This window comes from Ochlerotatus camptorhynchus, unplaced genomic scaffold, assembly GCF_037179485.1.
Source record: "Ochlerotatus camptorhynchus isolate MF236.1 unplaced genomic scaffold, CSIRO-AGI_Acam_v1.1 ptg000103l, whole genome shotgun sequence".
NCBI lineage: Eukaryota > Metazoa > Arthropoda > Insecta > Diptera > Culicidae > Ochlerotatus > Ochlerotatus camptorhynchus.
This window is the reverse complement of record NW_027040593.1, coordinates 1,858,611-1,879,918: the sequence shown is the minus strand read 5'-3', so window position 1 is coordinate 1,879,918 and position 21,308 is coordinate 1,858,611. Positions and strand designations below refer to the sequence as shown.

At 38.9% G+C, this 21,308-nt stretch overlaps 1 protein-coding gene and 1 pseudogene across 1 annotated transcript in view; one reads left to right on the top strand and one right to left on the bottom strand.

Annotated features, from left to right (window-relative positions):
• LOC135699159 (protein phosphatase PP2A 55 kDa regulatory subunit) overlaps positions 1–21,308 on the bottom strand; it is a 171,449-nt gene that overhangs the window by 118,119 nt on the left and 32,022 nt on the right. The gene's annotated exons all lie outside the window — the stretch shown is intronic.
• LOC135699163 (uncharacterized) lies at positions 17,717–18,989 on the top strand (annotated as a pseudogene).

Sequence of the window (21,308 nt, the reverse complement as noted above, 5' to 3'; positions counted from 1 at the left end):
AGGGGTGGGTTTTCGTTGTCTCATCAGAGCGTTGTCGCCAGTATGAACAGTCGGTTCTAGATGTTTAAACCATTGGTTTGTAACAATAAATTGTATTGTATTTCTATAATATTTTTTATTATGGATAATTTTATGCATTGCGCGATTTTTTCTTGTAAATGAAGCAAGAAAATACCTTTATCAGCCACACAACTGGTAGAAACTAATAGCGAATTCGTTTATTATCGGGGTTGGAACCAGTTCGAAACCGAACTTTTTGCCAGTGCGAACCTCAACCTGAGCTAGGTTTTAAAAACAAACGAGCAAACTGACGTCCACGTCCGGATTACGTGCCACGTCCGGATTACGATTGCCACCGCTTCCAGGCTTCCTGGCGGTCGACAGACGCTCCCCGAACACTTTTAAAACGTTTGTCAAGGCCAGCAATTTTGCCAACTTGGCGTGTGAGAACGTCGGATACTCTTGCTGCGCGAGCAAAATTTTTACACGCTGCTCCTCTTGCTTGGACGTAATTTTGAAAACTGGAATGCAAACGGTGAAAACTCATCATAGAAACCATTGTATATGTACTCAACTTCCAAATGCAGCATTTCAGGTTTTGTTTATTCATTTTTAACAGAAATACACCTATTTGAAGTTGACCAATTTTTGTGTGTTCCAGACTTTAGAACAGCTTGAGGAAAATTTTCAGGAGATCTACTGAGAAATTTGTTGAGCTTCAGGATAGTTCGTAGATCTTGAGAACAGAACTACAAAACTTCAGAAAATTTTCCAGAAATTAAAAGAAATTAGTAGTAGATCTTCAGAAAAGTGTTATAAGAAATTTTCAAAACTTCAAGCAAGCTAAAATATTTTCAGCTCAATTTGTAAAACTATTAGGGAAATTTTGCAAATCTTTAGGGAAATTCAAAGAACTTCAGATAAGTCCAAGAATCTACAGTGAACCTTAAAGAATTTCACAGAGGTTTGGTGATCCAATGAAAAATTATCTTCAGAACAAAGCTACAGAACTTTGAAAAAAATTGCAGAACTTCTGAAAAAATCCCAAGAATGGTCATAGACCTTCAGATAAATTTGAAAAACTTCAAGAAAGTGTGCAGGTTTTCTGATACATTTTTAGAATCTCTGAAATTTTACTGGATCAGTAAAATTTGCAAAGCTTCAGGGAAGTTCGGCGATTTAAAAAAAATATTTATACGATTTCAGGGAAATTTATAGATCTTGAGAGAAACATTTAGAACTTCAAGGAATCTCAAATATGTTCAGATAAATTTTGAGAACTTTGGATAATTTAGAAGATCTTTTGGAAAATTTTCAGAGCTTCAGGGTAGCCCGAGAGCCTACAGAGAAATTTACAAAACATCTGAGAAATTTATACAGTCTCAAAGTAAGATCTTGAGAATAGAACTACGGAGCTTCAGACAACTTTGCAGATGAAGATCTTTGAGTGTGTTGGTTAATTTCCTTTTAATTCCGTTATAATTGCTTATCTTTTGACAGATACGCGTATTTCGTCTACTACTAGCAGACTCCATCAGTGCCAAGTACTCAACACCACTGAAGAATCCATCTTTTATCTACGAGTTATATACTTATCAATAGGTACTAAAAATCAAGGTGGCAAATACTCATTTCAGCTAAAACAATGTTTTTTTTTTATTATGAAATAATTAGATGCTATGATCATATTTTGAATTGGTAAGATACAAGAAGAGGTTGCAAAGAATGTGTTTGACATATTAAACCTGTTTATTTCACTGCATGAGAGTCACAATCAGCGATTTTCACATACTCACTCACTCACTCACTCACTCACTCACTCACTCACTCACTCACTTACTCACTCACTCACTCACTCACTCACTCACTCACTCAGCGATCAGCAAATCGCTGATTGTGACTCATAGAAAGCAAAATTTACAGGTTTTATGTTTCAAACGCATACTTTGTAACCTCTTCTTGTAAGTTACAAGTAAAACATGTCATCATACCAGCCTTTGGTTTTATTATTCCAAAAAACATTATTTTAGCTGAAATGAGTATTTGCAACCTTGCTAAAAATCAGCAGGTATCGACTGCCATGTTACAATTTACCTAACTAGGTACTTAAATTTAGTCTCCAACAGATAGAGAACAGAACTTTAAATATATTTGCAGAACTTCAGAAGATAAATCTGCAGAACTGCAAGGAATTTTGCAGATCTTCAGAGACATTCGGAGGTTCAGAAAGCTCCACAGTTTCAGAAAAATGTGAGATCTTCAGAAAAATTCGTAAACGTTCAGAAAAGTACTTCTATTTCAAAAACAAATCTCAGCGACGCACGAAATTCCAAGATTTTGCAGAACTCCATGGAAGTTGGAAATAGATAGTTCTGAAGAACTTCAGAGAAGTCTGTAGACTTTTAAGAGAACGCTGTAGAACTTCAGGAAGTTTGTACATTTTTAGACAAAACTACTACTACTTTAGAGAAATTCGTGTAACAGGTTCAGGGAAGTTCAAATATTTTCAGATAATTTGTAAAGCTTTGGGGAATTTCAAAGAATTTCAGAAAAATCTGCAGAACTTTTTTGGAAGTCCATGATTCCACAAAGAAGTTTACAGAAGTTTAGAGGAGATCTCCGAGCTTATAAATTTATTGAACTTCAGGGCAGTTCGTAGATCTTCAGAGCACAAATACAGTACAGATAATTTTTTTTAACAGAGAAATTTACAGAATTGCTTCAGGGAAGTACTAAGATGTTCAGGGCTTAAAGGAGTTGTGTATGTGTGCTGAGAAATTTGCAGAATTTTGGAGAAATTCCCGGAGGTAGACAGCAAACTTGTACTAGTTTTCTTGACTAATACCCGGACCAAAATGTTTTCATAGTATCACAAAACTTAAGTAGTAAAGCGTGGTCAGAAACACTATGACAGGTTTTCAGCTCATATATGCCTATAAACGGATATCATATGGAAGCAGGCCAATTCCCCCTCCCTCCATCTAACTCAGGAACCCATATGATAAATTTGTAACCAATTAGTTACAATGTCCTAGATTTTAATTTGTGCGTGTTGTTTTAGGAAACTGTAGTGTTTTTTTAGTGTCAATGTTGGGCTAGTAGCATTTGTAGGATTGTTGGTAAAATTGTTGTAACGGAAAAATGTATAAATTTGTGTTAGTAGGATTAGTTTGAAATCGATATTTTTATAACCATAATTGGGCGAGACATGATCATGTCTCGCCCAATTATGGTTATAAAAATATCGATTTCAAACTAATCCTACTAACACAAATTTATACATTTTTCCGTGTGATCAACTATGGTAGGAAAACTGAATAGGAGAAGGAGATGGTATGGATGGATGGTGATAAGCTACAAGGAAGGAAAATGGAGGAAATAAGGAACGGATGGAAAACTGGATTGGAAAAGGAGGGCTTTTGATATCTGGGATAGGCAACCATTGCTGAGAAGTAAACCGGCGTTCGTGATTACAAGACGTGAGTGGATAGTAAGTCAAAAGTACAAAAGTGAACCGAACAAAGTGCCTCAAAGTGCAGTGAACGACCTTTTTTTCTATTCCTGGTGTTCGTTCAGTAGCTTAATTTGACCAAATTCTGATTTTGGCTTGGTTTTAAACAACAATTTGTCCTTCAGGACCTTTTTTATGTTCCACGTACGATCCTCACGATCGACACGTTTGACCAAGTCAGTCACGGCTTGATAATCGCCAGATCGAGTATCCTCGGACGCGGAAGTACTAATTGAAAATGAGGAAGCCCTTCTCGGCTCAACTAAGGTGGCCTTGTCACGGTCAGCCGATATTTTCCAACGAAGGGAGACGCCGTTGACCCAGAAAAGGCTACTTCGGTAGCTGCACAGGTATCGCTACATTCCCTGGTTGCGAACCGCCATCGCAACGCGCAAACCCAAGCATCCAATCCGCCATTTTGTGACCACTGCTCCAGTCACCAGGAGCTATCTTCCAGACCAGTCAAAACCACCGATCCGCCATTGTCAAGCCACGGACCGCCATCGCGGTCAAACAACATCGGCCTAAACAAAAGCACCATCCGCGAGCGCTCGACATCGTCCAGCAAACACCACCGGTACGTACCAAACCAGCAGAAACCCATAGAACACACCCACAATAGCCCAATAAACTCCCCTCCGAATTACCCAGTAACATCCCGGCCCTGTGACACAGCTCAGGGGTCTCATGCTACTGAGCTTGTTACCCGGGAGTCTTGGTTGAGCCACTAGGGTGAGTCTCATATAGTCTCAAATTGAAGATTGAAACAGCTCTTCGCGAAACAAAACAAAACTTCCCCAACATATTAAAACTTTTCTGAATGTATACCTGAAGTTCGTTTGAAAAATGCAAATCTCTTCCGGATTATACAAAACATTTCTAAAATCGAACAACCGCAATGTCCACAGCTCATATTTACTATTATATCGGACACTTTTTGTTTGAAATAAAAACACTAACTAAACAAAAATACTGCTTATATTGCGATTAGATCCTAACTAAGGGATCATTTGTCCAGGAAGAGTATTTATCAGGGCGGTAGATTTTCTTTTCAGGATCAACTTCGCAAGGTACCAAATCCGCAATAATAAAATGATCCAATAGACGTTTCTTAGTGGAAGTGACAGCTAAAAATCTAGTGTGTGTGAGTGCTCTGGTGTTAATGGTGCTGAATGTAAACATAAACAAAGCAGAAATTCATATGAGAATAAACTGCCAGTTCTACTGTGATCTGTCAAAAGTTCTTCGTAAACAAAAAAGTCAGCTGATCGCAACTGTCTCGTGGACAGCCTTATTAACATTTCAGTGTCAACATTTCATTGGGGCGAATCTACGTTTGTAAATAATGACTTCAATCGTCAATTTCGCGTAACTCAATGCTTACTCCAGTGAGCTAAGATGCCAGCTGGTGCAGGAAATATTCCTTTACCTGATGGTGTCGATAATTTGCATGTACGATCTTTTATTCAAGAGAAATAGATGGCTAAAGGCACTTTGAAATGCTGACGATGAATCAACGCAGCCGGGGAGATACTCAACCCAAGTAACATTGCAAGATTTATCATGGTTTTAAAGCGTTCTTCAAGCCTAAATCATAGTCTTCAGAACCCTCATAAAACCCAAATTGTTACTTAGGAAAGGTGTATTCTTTAGTTTAGGGATTGCATTACTCTCAACTAGTAGAAAGTAATACGCAGTTTTGTTATTAGAAATCCTAACGTTAACGATTTCCTGGAATGCATCCTCATCACTACCGACTTTATAATAATTGCTTATTTAATTAAAAATCCCTATGGGAAGCACTATTAAAAAAAAAACGTTAAACATTACCTTAGAAATAGCTTCACGCAAAATCGTGTCCTGTTTTTCAATGTAAGGGGGAACTTTTTCCATTAGCTTGTCAATAGTTTGTATCAACATCCTGGCGATGTTTTGAAATCCTTTTTCGTCTTCATATCCTAGTTCTTGAAGGACAAGATGATCAAGGCCGGTGTTCCTCCTGAGAAACCATTTCATACTCCACAAAGTTCACCTAATGTAACAGTTCTGTAGATATGTGCAAGCAGTGTGAACATCAGCAAACAGGGGGTTCGACAAAGTGTGTCGAAAGATCGGTCGAAAGTAAAATCGAGCAGATTTTTCATCATGACGGCAGTCAAAATCAGACCAAGAAATCAGATAGTCTAAGCAAATTTTTAACTTTGCACGATAGGTAGCTGTTTGACAGCTCAATAGGTAGACTTGGCTTCACTCTTGGCGTGACTCTTATCTTAGATAGTTGAAACATAGATTTGCCACTTCGGAAAAGATACTGGCAACAAAAATGTGGCGCCTGACTGAGAATGGCGGTCAACGGGTGAACTAATGGTGTTCATATATGATTTATTTTTATGCAAATTGACATATCTTTTCCCGTGTTTTGGTTCGTCCAGTTTAGGCCCAATTTGAGAAAATATATTCTATATGTGGCTTATTTAATCATAGTGTGCAGAGTAATTTGTGATTAACGTGTATATCTGCATTTGCGTGAACAAACACTTCGAGTACCGATTTCTGTCTGAAGCAAACCCCACACGCATCAATATATTGACGCGAAGGGGAATTATTGACAATAATATTGATGATGTGAATTCAGAAATATTGTCAATCTCGATATATTGACGTCAATATAGCATGTATTGACAATACGATTATTGTCAATAAAAGCAATCGTGTAGGGTTCACTTGAAACAGTAGTGATTCCATACACGCTATTTCAAAACTACCCAAATTTGGGTATAATCCACCCAGATTGGTCGAAACTGAACCTACCCAAAAATGGGTAAACTATGTTCGGATTGACAAGTTGACAAATGAACAACATTGACATGAATCCGATCGACATTGTTCATTTGTCAACTTGTCAGTCCGATCATAGTTTACCCATTTTTGGGTAGGTTCAGTTTCGACCAATCTGGGTGGATTATACCCAAATTTGGGTAGTTTTGAAATAGCGTGTAGGCCATTCGCAATGCTGAGTTTCAAAATTCAGTGTCAACATTTCAAAGGGGCGTAATTGTATATGTAAAGAATGACTTTAGCCGTCGATTTCTCGTGAATTAAAACTTACTCATGAAGATTAATGACACTAGCAGGTAGAGGAATGTTTCCTTTACCAGCTAGCATTGTTAATTTGGAGGGATGAATTTTTATTTGCGAGAAATCGATAGCTAAAGCTATTGTTTACAAAAGCTGAAATGTTGGCACTGAATTGTCTCAAACTACTCGACAGTTCTCGCGTCACTTTTCAAATAGACCAATGTCACATATCCACCATTTTGAGAAAAACGAAATTGAAGATCGTCAGATTAATATTTTAACTGTTTAGAAACAATACATTTTGAAATACTATTTTTAATGCAGTCAGTGAATAATAACGTTGAAAATTCAGTAGAAACCGTAAAATCACAATTTTACTTTGATTTCATGCTGCAATATAGAAAAAAACACATAGGGCGTTTTGACTAGTCAAGTTGTACATCGGACATGTTACATTGGACGATTTTTCTCCTATGTCAATGAGTGTTACATTGGACGTTTTGTTCTACATGATGCTAGATTCCCTTTCACTGATTTCAAAGTAGAATACTTAACTTTAGATTGGCCGCGCCTTTATAAAATGAGCACCAATCATGTTAGGCAGTCCGAATGACCGAAGTAACAATCATGTACCCATCATTTCAAACTGTACATTGGACATTTTTTGACCTATGATTATCTTGAATAAATGAAAGTAAATTTGGATGGGTGTTTTTGTATCACATACAATGAAAGAAGCGCAATAGTTTGTATCGCTTAGCTCGATTTGTTTACATTTGTTTCTTAGGACCTTTTCCTTTTGAAAAGTGACGCGAGGGTTCTAAAATTTGAAACTATCAAAAATTAAATTGCAACACGATCAGCGCAACGAACAGTTTTAAAAGGTGTTTGGTATTCATCGCTACATAAGTGGGCGTATGCGAATTATGTTTGATTTGGTGATTTTAGTACGAACGGAGAAGGTTATTCTGATTCACGAATGTTTCCGAGGGGGGCGACACATCTAAATCTAAAGTTTAGATGGTCAACAAATCTCACACTAGCGAATCAATCTTCGAACAATCTTCTTTCATTTGTCGCATCTACTTACATCGCTCATCAATTTTTTGCAGGAAATCTTCAGAATCGTCATCAATCTTCTTTCTATCTACTCAGCGTGCGCGCAGCTAGCCACAGCAAAACACAATATTTTTTGCATCTTAGATAGAGTCGTCCCCCTCGAATGTTTCTTAGAACAAGATGATTACAACAACGTAATCCAATGTCAGGTAACGAGTTCGAACCACGATAAAAGCTCCAGGACGATTCTGCTGTCAAAACATACAGGGTGGTCACTGAACCAGGATGTCTTGGAAAAAAAATATCCAGAGATGTGTTTGGAGACCTATGAGCACCTGAAGGCTTTGCAATAATTTTGGAGACACCTAGAGTATCTCTGATATTTGATCGTATTGAAGTATTGTGAAAATATCCTGATAAATTGGAATTGAACAAAGTTAAGGAGCAATTAACCGAATTTCCAACCAACCCACTTCAGGATCCTATTCTTGTTAAGTTGCAAAATAATAGGAATAGAAAAGTGGGCCCTACACGACTGCTTTTATTAACTACAATCGTATTGTCAATTCATTCTATATTGACGTCAATACATCGATATTGACAATAATTCTGTATTCACATCATCAATATTATTGTCAATAATTCCCCTTCGCGTCTATATATTGATACGTGTGGAGTTCGTCAAAGTGCCGTGCAATATTTTCCCTCCACTTAAGATTGAACACAGCTAATAAAAAGCAAAACAAAACCAATGTGACATAAAAAAATGTCAATTATCAACGTCGGACGAGGAATGAGCCATCCAAAACATTAACGTACGCAGGGCAGTTTTGATTCAAAATGCCAAAATTCCATTTCGGCTGCTAAACTTTTAGCTCACCCGTTGGCCGACAGATAGCGTGCTAACAATTTTACTTTTCGAGTAAAAGCAGGGATGCCTACTTGGAAACCTTTGTTTTAATTGGCATTGACGAGAGCTCTGTAACTCTTTACTCCTATGGAGAAATCTCATATGTAACTGTCAGACTATGTGTGAAACATGGCGGACTTTTTCTTATTCTCTCACTCCAAAGCAAAACCCCATAAGGAACTGTCAAAATGTGTGTGAAGAAACGTCACTTCGGGACTGGTGTCAAGGCGAATTATCTAAGCTCTTATTCACCGACTCTAGTTGTCACGAACGATTTACAGCTTCTCATAATTCATTCAACCGGAGACTGACGCAATGTTTACAATGAAGGAACTGCTGTCCAGATAGGAACCCCACCTAGCGAACAGTGCTTGCGAGTAGCGCGACACGGGCACCCTCAATATAAACAAAGCATCTCGAGAGTGCGTGGCATTCGTCCGTACGTGTTATTGACATTCGGCGAAGGTGGGAAAACAATAAAAATTAACAATATTCGCAAACACTTAGCGGTAAGTGTAAATTCAAGTAGGTAGGTGTCGATAAATGAAACCGCAAATGGCCTACTTATGGCAGTTTTCAATTATCACGCCCAGCGATGTAATTTTCGAATCTGTATCTGTGTCTGATAACGCACAATAATTTAGTACTACATCTATCAAGTTAAAACATTTAAACATATGTTGAATTGTATTTTTTTTGACATTCACTTCAGGAATTACAAATTATCACGTTGTGAAATTCGTCCGTCAAAAATGCATTCCGTCTTTGGCTCAACGCTGTCGATCCCAACCGACCTGTTTACTAAACTATGTCACGTTCGTAATCCTACAGATGCCGGAGGTCGGAGGTCCGAATGGCGGTGGGGATTTGCGTAAGCATTCTGTCGTCCGCTGTCTGACGAGATGGTCCGCCTGCCAAGTAAAGACATCCATGCTCTTCTTGCCGCCGTCGTCGTCGTCTACATCGTCGTGGTTTGTCTTCTATACATATCTTGCGTACTTTTCATGGCATGCACGCGGTTCTCGTTTTTATTGTTTATTTGCCTTCACTCTTCTCGCCGCGCGGTGCGAATATTGCTAACCATCCATCCCCACGACTAACCACATAAGATTATTTAGGCACCGTTTCAGTGCGGGATCAAGAGTAGCTAGGGAACATGTTTTGACTTTCTCCACGTTCGAAAATTGTTTTCGTTCGGTCGAATTTATTTATGAGGTTAAATGTCGATTTTTATGGCAATTGATGGATAATAGAGACTTCCTCTTGCAGGTCGAGGGCCTTCTGTAAATGGTATCGTGAAATATTCACGTCAAATGTTGCACAAGGTAAACAAAAAATACCATAACATTTTGACGACGATTTAGGCTCTGAATCATTTGGATTTTTAAACTTTTGATTAAAATTTGACAGATGGAAAGTTATTGATTAACTCTGCTGTCTGAGCGTGGTTATTTCTGACAGACAAGAAGTTACATTTTGACAACCGTGGCTGAGTTCTTCTCGAAAACCGGTCAAACGACTCCACAGGGATTTTCGAACATAGGGAATAACTTTCGAAATGTCACTTTTAACCACGAGTTAAATTTAATCCGGCAAATGGTTCACAGCCTTAGCTTGAGGGGTGGTCACTCTACACACTTATTTTGTGCCAACTTTTTTCTCAGTGTACCTAATGTGGGCCAGCAAGAATGCCAGTCATAGGACTGACATTGCACAGTGGTCCAGAATGCAGATTTAGGTGGAATGATATGTTTTGAGCCTGAACAGTTATTTTGCACTAGTTTTCTTATTTCAAATTTCTCAGCAAAGGTGTCTTCAAATGACTTTTAGATCTAACATTTATTATATATATTAACATTTGAAAAGTGCATATTTTTAGTACAAAAACGTCAATAATTCTTGATCGGCGAAAGATATTGACAAGCTTTCTGCTGCAAAAATTTGCGCCTTCTTAAGATCTAAAAGTTATTTGGAGACACCTTCGCTGAGAAATTCGAAATAAGAAAACAGAGCAAAACAACTGTTTTTTTTTTAAGAGCCACCCTAAGTCAATTCAAGAAAATAGCTCTAAATCGGCCAATTTAAGAGATACAAAAAAGTTATTTTCAACAAAGTTGCTTGAAATTAGCTCAGCTATAAATTTGCCGAAGAATGTATACCTTAATTTATTCAAACAAATAAGTTAGATTTTTGATTTTAATTATAATAGGAACCACCCTAGAATTCATTATCTTAAAAATGAGGGCATAGCTATTAGGAACAACTTTGTAGAAGAGACTTTTAGTCTAAAGTTTCAATTTCAGGCTCAAAACATATCATTCCACCTAAATCTGCATTCTGGACCACTGTGCATTGTTTGTTCGTGAAAAAATAGATGTTTGGTAACCCGGTTCAAATGGTTTGTTTTGTAAAACCAACACAACAAGCAGTGGAATCCAAACCGAACCAGAAGATCCCCAGCTGGACAAGCTGATACCGGACAAACTGGCGCTCGATAAGGCGATCAAGTTCCTCCGACCGCTCGACAAAGACAACATCGGAACGCATCAGAAGCTGGGGGGGACGTGCTGTCAAATCAGCCTACTGATCATCTTGTATGAAACTGGTTCCAAACGTAAACAAACGCTGTAGGTTTCTTATGGCTTGTTTACGTTTGGAACCAGTTATGCGAGGTAGGCGACGATTGTTCGTATTTGACAGCCACCTCCCCCCCTTGATCAGAAGCTGCTGCTGATGTTGCAATCGCTGAAACGGGCTGCCGTTTGTGCGATTCGGTTCTACAAAATGTGGGATGGCAAGGTTGCTGGAAACTGTATTGATGAAAGCGTGAAGCTGGTCATCGATCGGGGACAAAAAAATCTTTACCGGGGATCTGAATTGGCTGCCGAGATCAACGTTGATGCACCGCACGTGTTCCTGCTGCTAAAGGTTGTATGCTTCAGCGGTGTCACCGAGGAGCAGTTGGATGCTTTCAAAAAGTGCTTCCAAAAGCCGTTTCCGGTGCGGTTGTGTTCGCCGATGTGTTCATGATTAGTAAACATTGCCCGCAGCTTGTGCCACTTTTTCTCGAGTGAATGAACTTAAATCCATCATTCGTCCATTATCAGTACAATTGTGCCCGGTGGAGCAATAGTCATTGAAAGCCACCATGCCTCAACTACTGCTAAATAAAAGCCAACTTAAACCATTCTCCTTAGCGCTAGCCTAGCTTAACTAGACGATTTCAATCTGTTCTAACCGAAACACAACTCACAGAGTAGTAGCAAAAATCAATACGAAACTAGCATAGAGTTACCTAGTAGTGGAGGGTACGGTTCTATCCGTTTCTCTTCCTTTCTCAATTTTAGAAGAAAGCATCACAGTCAAAAGTATTGATTTTTTTTAAATGTATGATCGACAAGCAACAACCCAAGAGTCTTGTCGGAACCCAAGAGGATTATACCAACAATCAATACTAAACTAACGATTTTAAATTGACTCACTACTTGACTAGCCTATTGGTCCCAAGCAAACGTTTAACGTACCTCATTCTAGTCGAAATTCTAGTACTACACAATGTTTGTTTTGATTCGCTATGAAAGTTTGACGGATAAAATAAGGGGTTAGTGGATTCTCCTATGTTTCGAGGGGTGAATCGATTAGCTTGGGACTGAAGAGAGTACCAGAGCTGAGCCAAAAAGTTGAGCACGTTTCTTTGGGACCTTCTAGTCTTATACCCCGTACAGACTATGGCTTATATCATGTAATATAGGCTGTCTTGCAATGAGCACTCGTATATAGGATTTCCAGTGAAAACTAGATGTATGAGTGCTCATTGCAAGATCTCTATGATAATACCGATACCGGAAGTACACCGGGATGAATTGGCCAAGATCGTTGTTGTAGCTTTCAACGCTGATGGATGATGGAATTGCCGGTGAAAAATAACACCTCGGTTTCACGACGAGCCGCGATCGTCCTGATCCTGGTAGCTCGAATGTTTTGATATTACTATTGATCCTTCAAACATTAGTCCGTCAGCTGTTTTCTCATTTCCAGCGCAAAACCGATTGCCCTGCTTTTTGTATTTACTGCTTCGAACAGCCATTAGGATGTGCGCTGCTGGGAAATCCAACTCGGTTAGCGGGTATCCGAATCCGAAAATGTGTCAACAACACTAATTTAATACATACGCTGCGCATGTGCGGAGATAGTACAGTGTTGCTAGTGACTTCAAATATCCTGGAAATGCCTGTGTGGAGTGACCATCCCCTTGGGTGTCACGAGAATTGGTTTTATGGAAGTGAATAGTTGGAAACATTTACAGTGCCTCCGGAACCTGTTCCGGGATCATCAGGTGGTCAATGTTGCTTTAGACAGTTGACATAGCCTCGATGAATTTTCTATGAAATTCTGCGAATTTTGAGCTGTCGCCGGACTTTGTTCTACGAAAACTATAAATTGGCCACCTTTCTTTCTTTCCGAAACCTGTTCCATGACCACCGCATGGCCAATGTTACCCGGACTTGTTGACATGGTATCTGATGAATTCTTCATGAAATTCTGAAAATGTTGAGGTGCCACGCGGCTTGGTTCTAGGGAAGTGATAAACTGGTCACATTTCCGGTGCCTCCGGAACCTGTTCCGGGACCAGATGGTGGCCAATGTTGCTTTAAGTTGACATAGCCTCCGATGAACTCTCCAAGAATTTTGAGGTGTCGCCGAGGGGCACGCAATAGCCTTTTTGACTGCGTTGGATTTAAAGTACAAGGTGTGTAACTATGTAATTAAGTAATTAAAAATGAAAATTAAGTATGTCATGTAATTAAAATTAATTTCGCGTAATCAAAGCAGTGCCAGTAATTACACTGTAATTAAAACACGTACTTCAATTTGATTACGTAATTAATGTAATTAAAAATTAATTTTCTGTGATAAATGTAATTAAAGCTACACAAAAGTAATTAAAAACGTACCCAAATCCTTATTCTTGAACTATTTAAAAAAAATGAAGAAAACCCTTAATACATACTCGAATGAATTAATTTATTCAAAAACTCTTCTTACACCCTGAAATTCGCATATTAATGTTTTACTAGATTACAAACATGACCAATTCTGCGAATACTTATACTAAATTTCTTGGAGCACCATGCTAGAGTTGGAAACTGAAATAATCCACTCGCGACAATCGATTTCACTTTCGTTTTGTACGTTCAACATAATGTCGTATCTAGTGTACTGTATTCGTTGAATAATGCGCTTTAATGCAGAACTAGAATAAAATCGATTGTCACGAGTGGGTTGTATCGGTTTACAACTCTAGCAACAATATACAGTGAAAAGGAAGTGATACTCATAATGAGGGCCGTGATTGCCATACAAATGAAATGGGAATCACTTAGTTGTGACGACAAGTCTTCAAATTTTACATTTCCTTAAATTCAAGCAATTCCTCGGACAAATTTCCTCCCGATCAAAAAATGTTCGAATTTTAAACCATTCTCGCAGCACAGTTCGACAGATGTTTATATTAGTTTGTGCCTGAATTAACAGATTCAATGGAAGATGTATTTGCATTTGCCTTAATTTTCTGATGTTACGCGTGAATTCTTTGATTATTTCAATATTTCTTTCAAACTTACTATTATCATACTAATAATAATTAACAGATTTAAGGCAGAGTTCATTAAAAAAAATATAATCAGGTTTTGGTTGCAGACACTAAGATGATTCAAACCAATTGTGTGCTTTTATTTGTATTATCGCCATCATATGATCACATCCGTATTCATAATTGACGCGATAGCACTTATGAAATTCACCTCCCCATTGTTCATCTTTCCATGGGTCAACTAAACAATACTATGGGCAGAACTCCAAACCGATAGGAAACGATGAGTCCCATGTGCACAGGACACGAAATGATCGTTACCGATCAACTTGACACACTCAAGTTATCCGTGCTGGGAAGACAATTGCATACCAGCTGCGATTTTGTCCCGGAAGAAGCTCAGCGTGTGAATGTCCAAAGTATTCATCAGCTCAAGTGTCCGTTCAGCTGTCTGGGATAGCAAATTTGAACTCTTAATATGGTCATTACCGACGGAGTTTCGTAAAATAATGAAGTTTGATATGTCACACGAGGGGTTCTGGTTCTCACTGGGAGTTGGATATTTACCCGGGGGGAGGGACAATTAAATGGGACTGTGAACTGTCTAAGACCATTATTAGCCGTGCAGAATCATGAAGTTTGAAGTTTTCCCGGGGACACAGGAACATGCCCGAGAGGACTAGTGTGACCGTCGAGTCTCATTAAGGCCATTACCAGCCAAAGTTTGGAAAATCATGAATATTGATGTAGCACGATGGGTTTTTGGTTCTTGTTGAGAATTGGCCACTTCTCCGGGGGCACCGGAACATTCTGGGAGGGCTAGTGTGACCATGGACTTTCAATAAGGCCATTACTGGCCAAGATTTGTAAAATCATGAAGTTTCATATGTCGCATGATGGGTTTTGGTTCTTGTTGAGAATTGACCACTTCCCCGGGGCACCGGAACATTTCCGGGATGCCCAATGTGATTGTGAACCATCGAAATAGCTGCCACTGGTCCAATTACATCGTTTGAGAGAAAAAAAAACATGATGTTCATCGTGTGTATACTTATTACAGAACAATAAATCCGAATGCCGACCAAAAGTGACCCCAACGGGAACCGATATAACTCAGGAACCATGAATTGATCAAAATATTTTCAGATGTCTTCAGAAACTTCAATAGATTCAAGACAAAATTCAATTTGTTGTAAAGAAAAATATTGAGAAATTATGTTCTTAGAGCTAATTGAATTTTGAAATCTATACAAATTTAGACGTTAGGCGCAAAGGTTAACATAATTTTTGTAATTCTGTTTTCGTTCGCATCCACTAAATTAAATTAGTTATTTCTTATGTTGAACCAGGTAGCACAAACAAACATTCCTTTCATTGTCGCATTCTCCGGTACTATGAAAGGGGCGTGATCCAGGATATAGTTCATTGCCCTGCCAACAGCTCGGCAGTATTGAAATCCGACTACATTTCCAATCACGAACCGATCGTTGCATGTGAATTGGCACCAATCACCAACGTAGATTTCCTCGTAGGTCCCAGGAGATGTATGTTCATAGGGTCTATTCTGAAGTCATAACAGCGGTAGCGATACAATTTATCAGAGCTGACATTATCCTTAACGTAGAAAAAGGGCCTGTGAAATTTTTGTTTCACGGGCTAATAACGAAAGGGTCTAACGGTACGCTGGGGGAAATTTAAGTACATTTCTCGTTGTACATTAATGGAGTAAATGTACTTAATTTATGCGACTTGTAATTAAAGCTGAAATTTGTACTTAAAAGTAATTAAATCAAAAAATCTCCGACGCTCGTAATTAAAGTAATTAATCATGTAGTTAATTGTAATTATTGTACTTAAAAAAGGCTTGCGTAGGAGTTAAAGGTTATTGCGTGCCCCTCGGGTGTCGCACGACTTGGTCCAATGAAAATTATAAATTGACCGAGTTCCGAGACCACTCGATGGCCAATGTTGCCCCGGAATTATTCATGAAATTCTGTGAACTTTAAGGTACCGCACGACTTGGTTCTATGAACATTATAAACTGGCTACGCGGAGACGAGCCAGCCAACGGCTGAAAGTCTCCTTAATAAAGATATACAAAAAAAAAAAAAAACTGGCTACATTTACGGTGCCTCCGGAACCTGTTCCGGGAACCAGGCCAATGTTGTATTAGTCTTTGATGAATTATCTATGAAATTTGGCAAATTTTGAGGTGTCGCATGAATTGGTTCTATGAAAATTATAAATAGGCCACATTTACGAAACCTGTTTCAGGGCCACTGGATTCTGTTCCGTGGTCACCGGATAACCTATGTTTCCCTGTAAAGTACACACTAAAATTATTTTACCGAAATCTGTGAAATTTTACAGAAATCTCAACAGCTGAACGTTCGGTAAACAGTTTTGTGATTTTTCATAGAATTTCTGTGATTTTCACAGATATTCGTTGACAAATTATAGGAAAGCTGTGAAAAATCACCGAACTGTTGACCGAAAATTCAGCTGTTGAGATTTCGGTAAAATTTCACAGATTTTGGTAAAATAATCTTAGTGTGTACCAGTGGCGTCCCGTAACCTCACTTTTTACCTGTGCACCAGCTTTCAAAACCAGATTTAATGCCATATTCATACTCGAATCTGTTGAAAAATACACCTAATCTTCTAGTTTACTCGATATCTATCCATTGCCAGCAATATTTTGATAATTGTTTATGTTTTGAGAGTTGGTGCACAGGTAGATTGAGGTTAAGGAAACGCCACTGGTGTGTACACAAGGGCAGTAGCGTACATTCTGATTGATGATGCATTTTACGACACCTATTGTGAAAAACACACCCGTTCAAAAATGGCCAAAATTTGATCATTCCGACACCGATTCTGAGCGGGCAATTCCAGTCAATTCTAGATTCTACGTCGGGTTCACAAACAATTAGTTTGGTTAGAAAATGCCTCCGAAATCGTTGGGTCAAGTCCGGGTCAACATGACCCGAACATCTTAAACGTAACTTATTGTGTGAACCCCTTTCAGAAACGTCCATAAATTGCAGTCTTCTTCTTCTTCTTCTTTATTTTATGGGCCGTCTTCTTGACAGCTCAAATGATTTGAGCTAGTAGCTTCGACTATATGCCCAGCTGGACTCTTTTCGGTTCACTGTGTGCATTTGCATTGCTTCACGAAATCAACTATCTCTTTCTATAGTTCATTGTTCTTGGTTTTAAACAATTCGATCAAATTTGCGTATTGCGACATTTACACCCGTTTAGACTACTCCGAAATACACGATTATCACAGTCGAAGCTCGCACACGATTTCGCTACCTGTAAAGTTGTTCTACTATCCAGGTCAACTTACATTTTTATATGGGGTTTCAATTACCGGTATCACCTCATTCTAATGGACTTGCAGCTTTGACAGCTGTTTGTTTTTGTTTTGTTTTGCGCATCGTTGATTTCGTTTTCGTATGAAGTGAAGAGGACTTTTTGCTAGCTGAAACCGTTCGGTAAGTTTTCCTCGCTGTTTAACACAATTATTAATATTATTGACTACTGTTTAGACACTCTCGACATGGAAAATCCGATCCGGGACGATGACCGTTCCATTGAGGAGGATGACGAAAAGGAGAAGCCATACCCGGAAGACGAACTCGAAAAAGAAGCTGCAAATTGTGATGCTATGAATCTCGGAATGGAAATCGGTGAGGAAGGTGGTACTGGTTGCTTGGACCAAAGCTCAGAGAAGTCTAGTGGATCGATCGGCGACGATGAAACTACTTTGTTCGTCGTCAGCCTTTTTGTGTCGCTGCGCGACTTCAAAGGACAAACTTCGGCGGGGGAGCTCGATACTTGGTTCATATACGCTGATACCGTCGAAGAATTCCTGCATAGCGTATGGGAAAAGTCCAAAAAGCATCTCATCCGACACAGCATAGCTGTTTGTGATGATGAAGGCAACATCACCTACAACTGGAGCCCGAAGGAGGTAATCGATGAAACCGATTTAGTTCATTTTGCTTTGTTTTACGACAAACAAAATCGTCGAGCAATCACAGTGGATAAACTAACAACTAATATTCTGCAAAACTGGCGCACCAAATCTTCTGTCGAGCTGCTACTTCACAAATATTCGATGACAGTCAATTCGAAGACCGTATGGAAAAAAAGTAGAGAAATCATTAATTGACACAATTCCAAGAAATCGCGGAGGTGCTGCGGCGACGGAATACGCTCAGGAGTTGGCGGAAGAATTACAACTGAAGCACGGACACATCTGGAATGGGCATGAAATAGCGTGGAGCATCTGGGCAAATACAATTTTAACTGCACCAGCTCATCAGCACGAGACATTGAAGAATGATTCGACTCCTCCTGCTAGCTGTTTGGATCTGTTTTCAATTAAAGAAGGCGAACATATTCAGAGAATCCGTCGAGAGTATCGTGTTGCTCACAACGTGAACGATGGCCATGCAGATATTACGAAAATTATGGATGCATTCACTGCGGTTAAAGAAATACATCAAGAGCAAACACAGAGGATTTCCGCTTTGGAACGACTACTGGAAAATCTGATTCTAAGGAGCCAACTGGGTGAATCTTTCATTAGTTCTGCTGAGTCAGCTCTAAACGTGAAGGAGAGTGAGTTTTCCGCTTCCATTTCGTCTAGAGTACAAGATGCTGAAGATGTTGACCACATGATGTAAGATTTTACGAAATGGGATGTGAAATAACATACATGAATTTGTTGTGGCTTATCCGAAAATAGGTACAAAAGAGTTTTATTTGATCAAACCAGAAATGTGTTGACGGTTCATCTAATTTGAAGTCCTCTTGGTGCTATTTTCTTCAAATTCAAACGCCGACAGGTTCGATTGATCGTTTACAGTAGGATCAAACTTACCACCTTTCATATATTCGCACTTCCGGAACAGGTTGTTCATATTATAGTTGGAAAAATGTTTCATTTTTTTTTAGCAACCATGTATTTGAGGTTGATTTTTCCACTTTCATCGTATTCACACTGAAGCCGTTTTTTGCACATTCCGAAAAGTACCTCGATTGGGTTCATATGGGGACAATTAGCTGGTAAGAACACCAAATGTATCCCCAGTGATCTAAAATAATACACCAAATTGGGGTCACAATGGATTCGTGCCCCATCGAGAATCCAGAGGGAATGGAACCCTGGATGGTGTTGAACATGTCCACTGTTAAGAGCAAACATTTTACAACACTCAAAGAATTTAGATCGTGTGAATGTTCCTTCAGTATGGAAAACTTCTACCGTTCCACCTTGCCCTGCAAAACACAAAAGCGATTCTCGAGGTTTGCGAACAAATTCACCTTTAAACATTGCCTTGTTATCGAAGCCCACTTCGTCAATGAACAAAAGGTTGGGGTAATCCCACTGCAGAGCTGATAGTTCATTAAAATATCTGATAATGTCACTTTCACGTATCTGAATGGCTCTTCGTTCAATTGTCTTCCACGACATTCCTTCGTGATGAAGAATTCTACAAATGGATGCTGCAGAAATGGTTATATGGAAATGTTTTAAAAAGAGTTTTGCTGCTTCGTCCAGGAATGTAGTTGGCTTGGATTGGTAAAGCTCCACTAGCCATCGTCGTTTTTCCGCCCCAAATTTTTGTGCTGTTCTGGTATAGCTGGTTCGGTTGAAGAATCCATCATCCTCGTATCTTCGTATCCAGTTAGAAATTGTCGCCTTATTTTTCTTGTATATTATGGCTAGTTGTGCTCTTTTAAGCCCCAAGAAGTAATAGCCATACAGTACATGATAAACTGTGTTGACTGTAGCTCGACGGTTTTTCACCTCTACCAGAATATTCGCCATATCTAATTGAACAGAGCAACATTATTCAATTATGTTTTTAATTAATAAATGTATTCTTTTTTAATGTTTACCAGATCACTTCTTCTGTATTAATGGAAATTATTATTATTATTTAACTTTATTAATGAGGCTTTCAGCCTTGGGCTGGTTCGCCTCCAAAGTATTAATGGAAATGAAGTTCACTCACAAGGAATAATAATGTTTTGAAATCATTTGTTTGTAAATAAACACATATGTTGATCAAACCAAACGTCACTGTAATGTCAGTTTGACAGTGCGAAATAAGAGTTGAGCCGCGGAATGATTATCACAGAAGTCGAAACAATTATAAAAGATGCAATATGCGCAATCAAAACTGCATTGCATTCTCTCGAGCCCATATCGAGGGCAGAAAAGAATCGAATGTTCTGCCGCTTCATCTAACTCGCACCATTCACATTCTGGATTGTCGACGATCTTCATCTTCGCTAACCAAAAGTTGGAGTAGCTGTGCCCCGTCATCAAACGGTTCAGCAGCCTGATGTCTTGTCCACATATCAGCGTTGCCAGAATGTTTTAAAGCTTATCGGTATCAAAGGTTTTAAAAAATCGGTAGTTGTCGGTATTTGCTATTTTAATTTGAAAGTTTTTGAAAGCGAAAATTTTAACTTTTGGACTATGATCGGAAAATTCCGGAAGAAAACTCCGGGTAATGTTTGAATTAGCTTCTGGAGGAAGCTGAAAAAAGCCAGAGAAAGAAGAAAGAAGTTTTCCTGGAGGAAATTTGAGTAGAGCTCTGAGAGAAGTCGGAAAAACATCCGCGGAACTTCTGAGACATAAATTGAGAAACTTCTGGCGAAAATTTTAAGACACTTTCAAAAAAAAATCGGATTTCCCATTCAAAGGAAGGCAGAAATGTTTCGAAAATTTGAAGTAAATTCCAAAAGTTGCTATTTCCAGGGGAAGCCAGAAGAAGCTCGGAAAAACCTTCCAATAGAAGTAAAAAAAAACCAACTGGACAAAATTCCAGAACTAGGCGAAAGAAATTTCTGGGAACAGTTTAATTGAACTTCCAGGAGAAGACGGAAGAAACTTCCTGGAGACGCAGGCAGAAAATTCCTAAGGTAGATTGGAAAAAAAATTCTGGAGAAAGTCGGAAGCTATAGCGCTTACGGAACAGTCAAAAGAAACAAGGAGATAATTCCGGAAGAAAGAGGATGTTCTAATCCAGAAATTTCCAAATGGTCATAAACATCCCTGAAGACCCCGCAATGCCCCTGAAGTTTTTAGGACATTCCTGAAATGTACTTAGGGATTTTATGCTGTGTTGGAG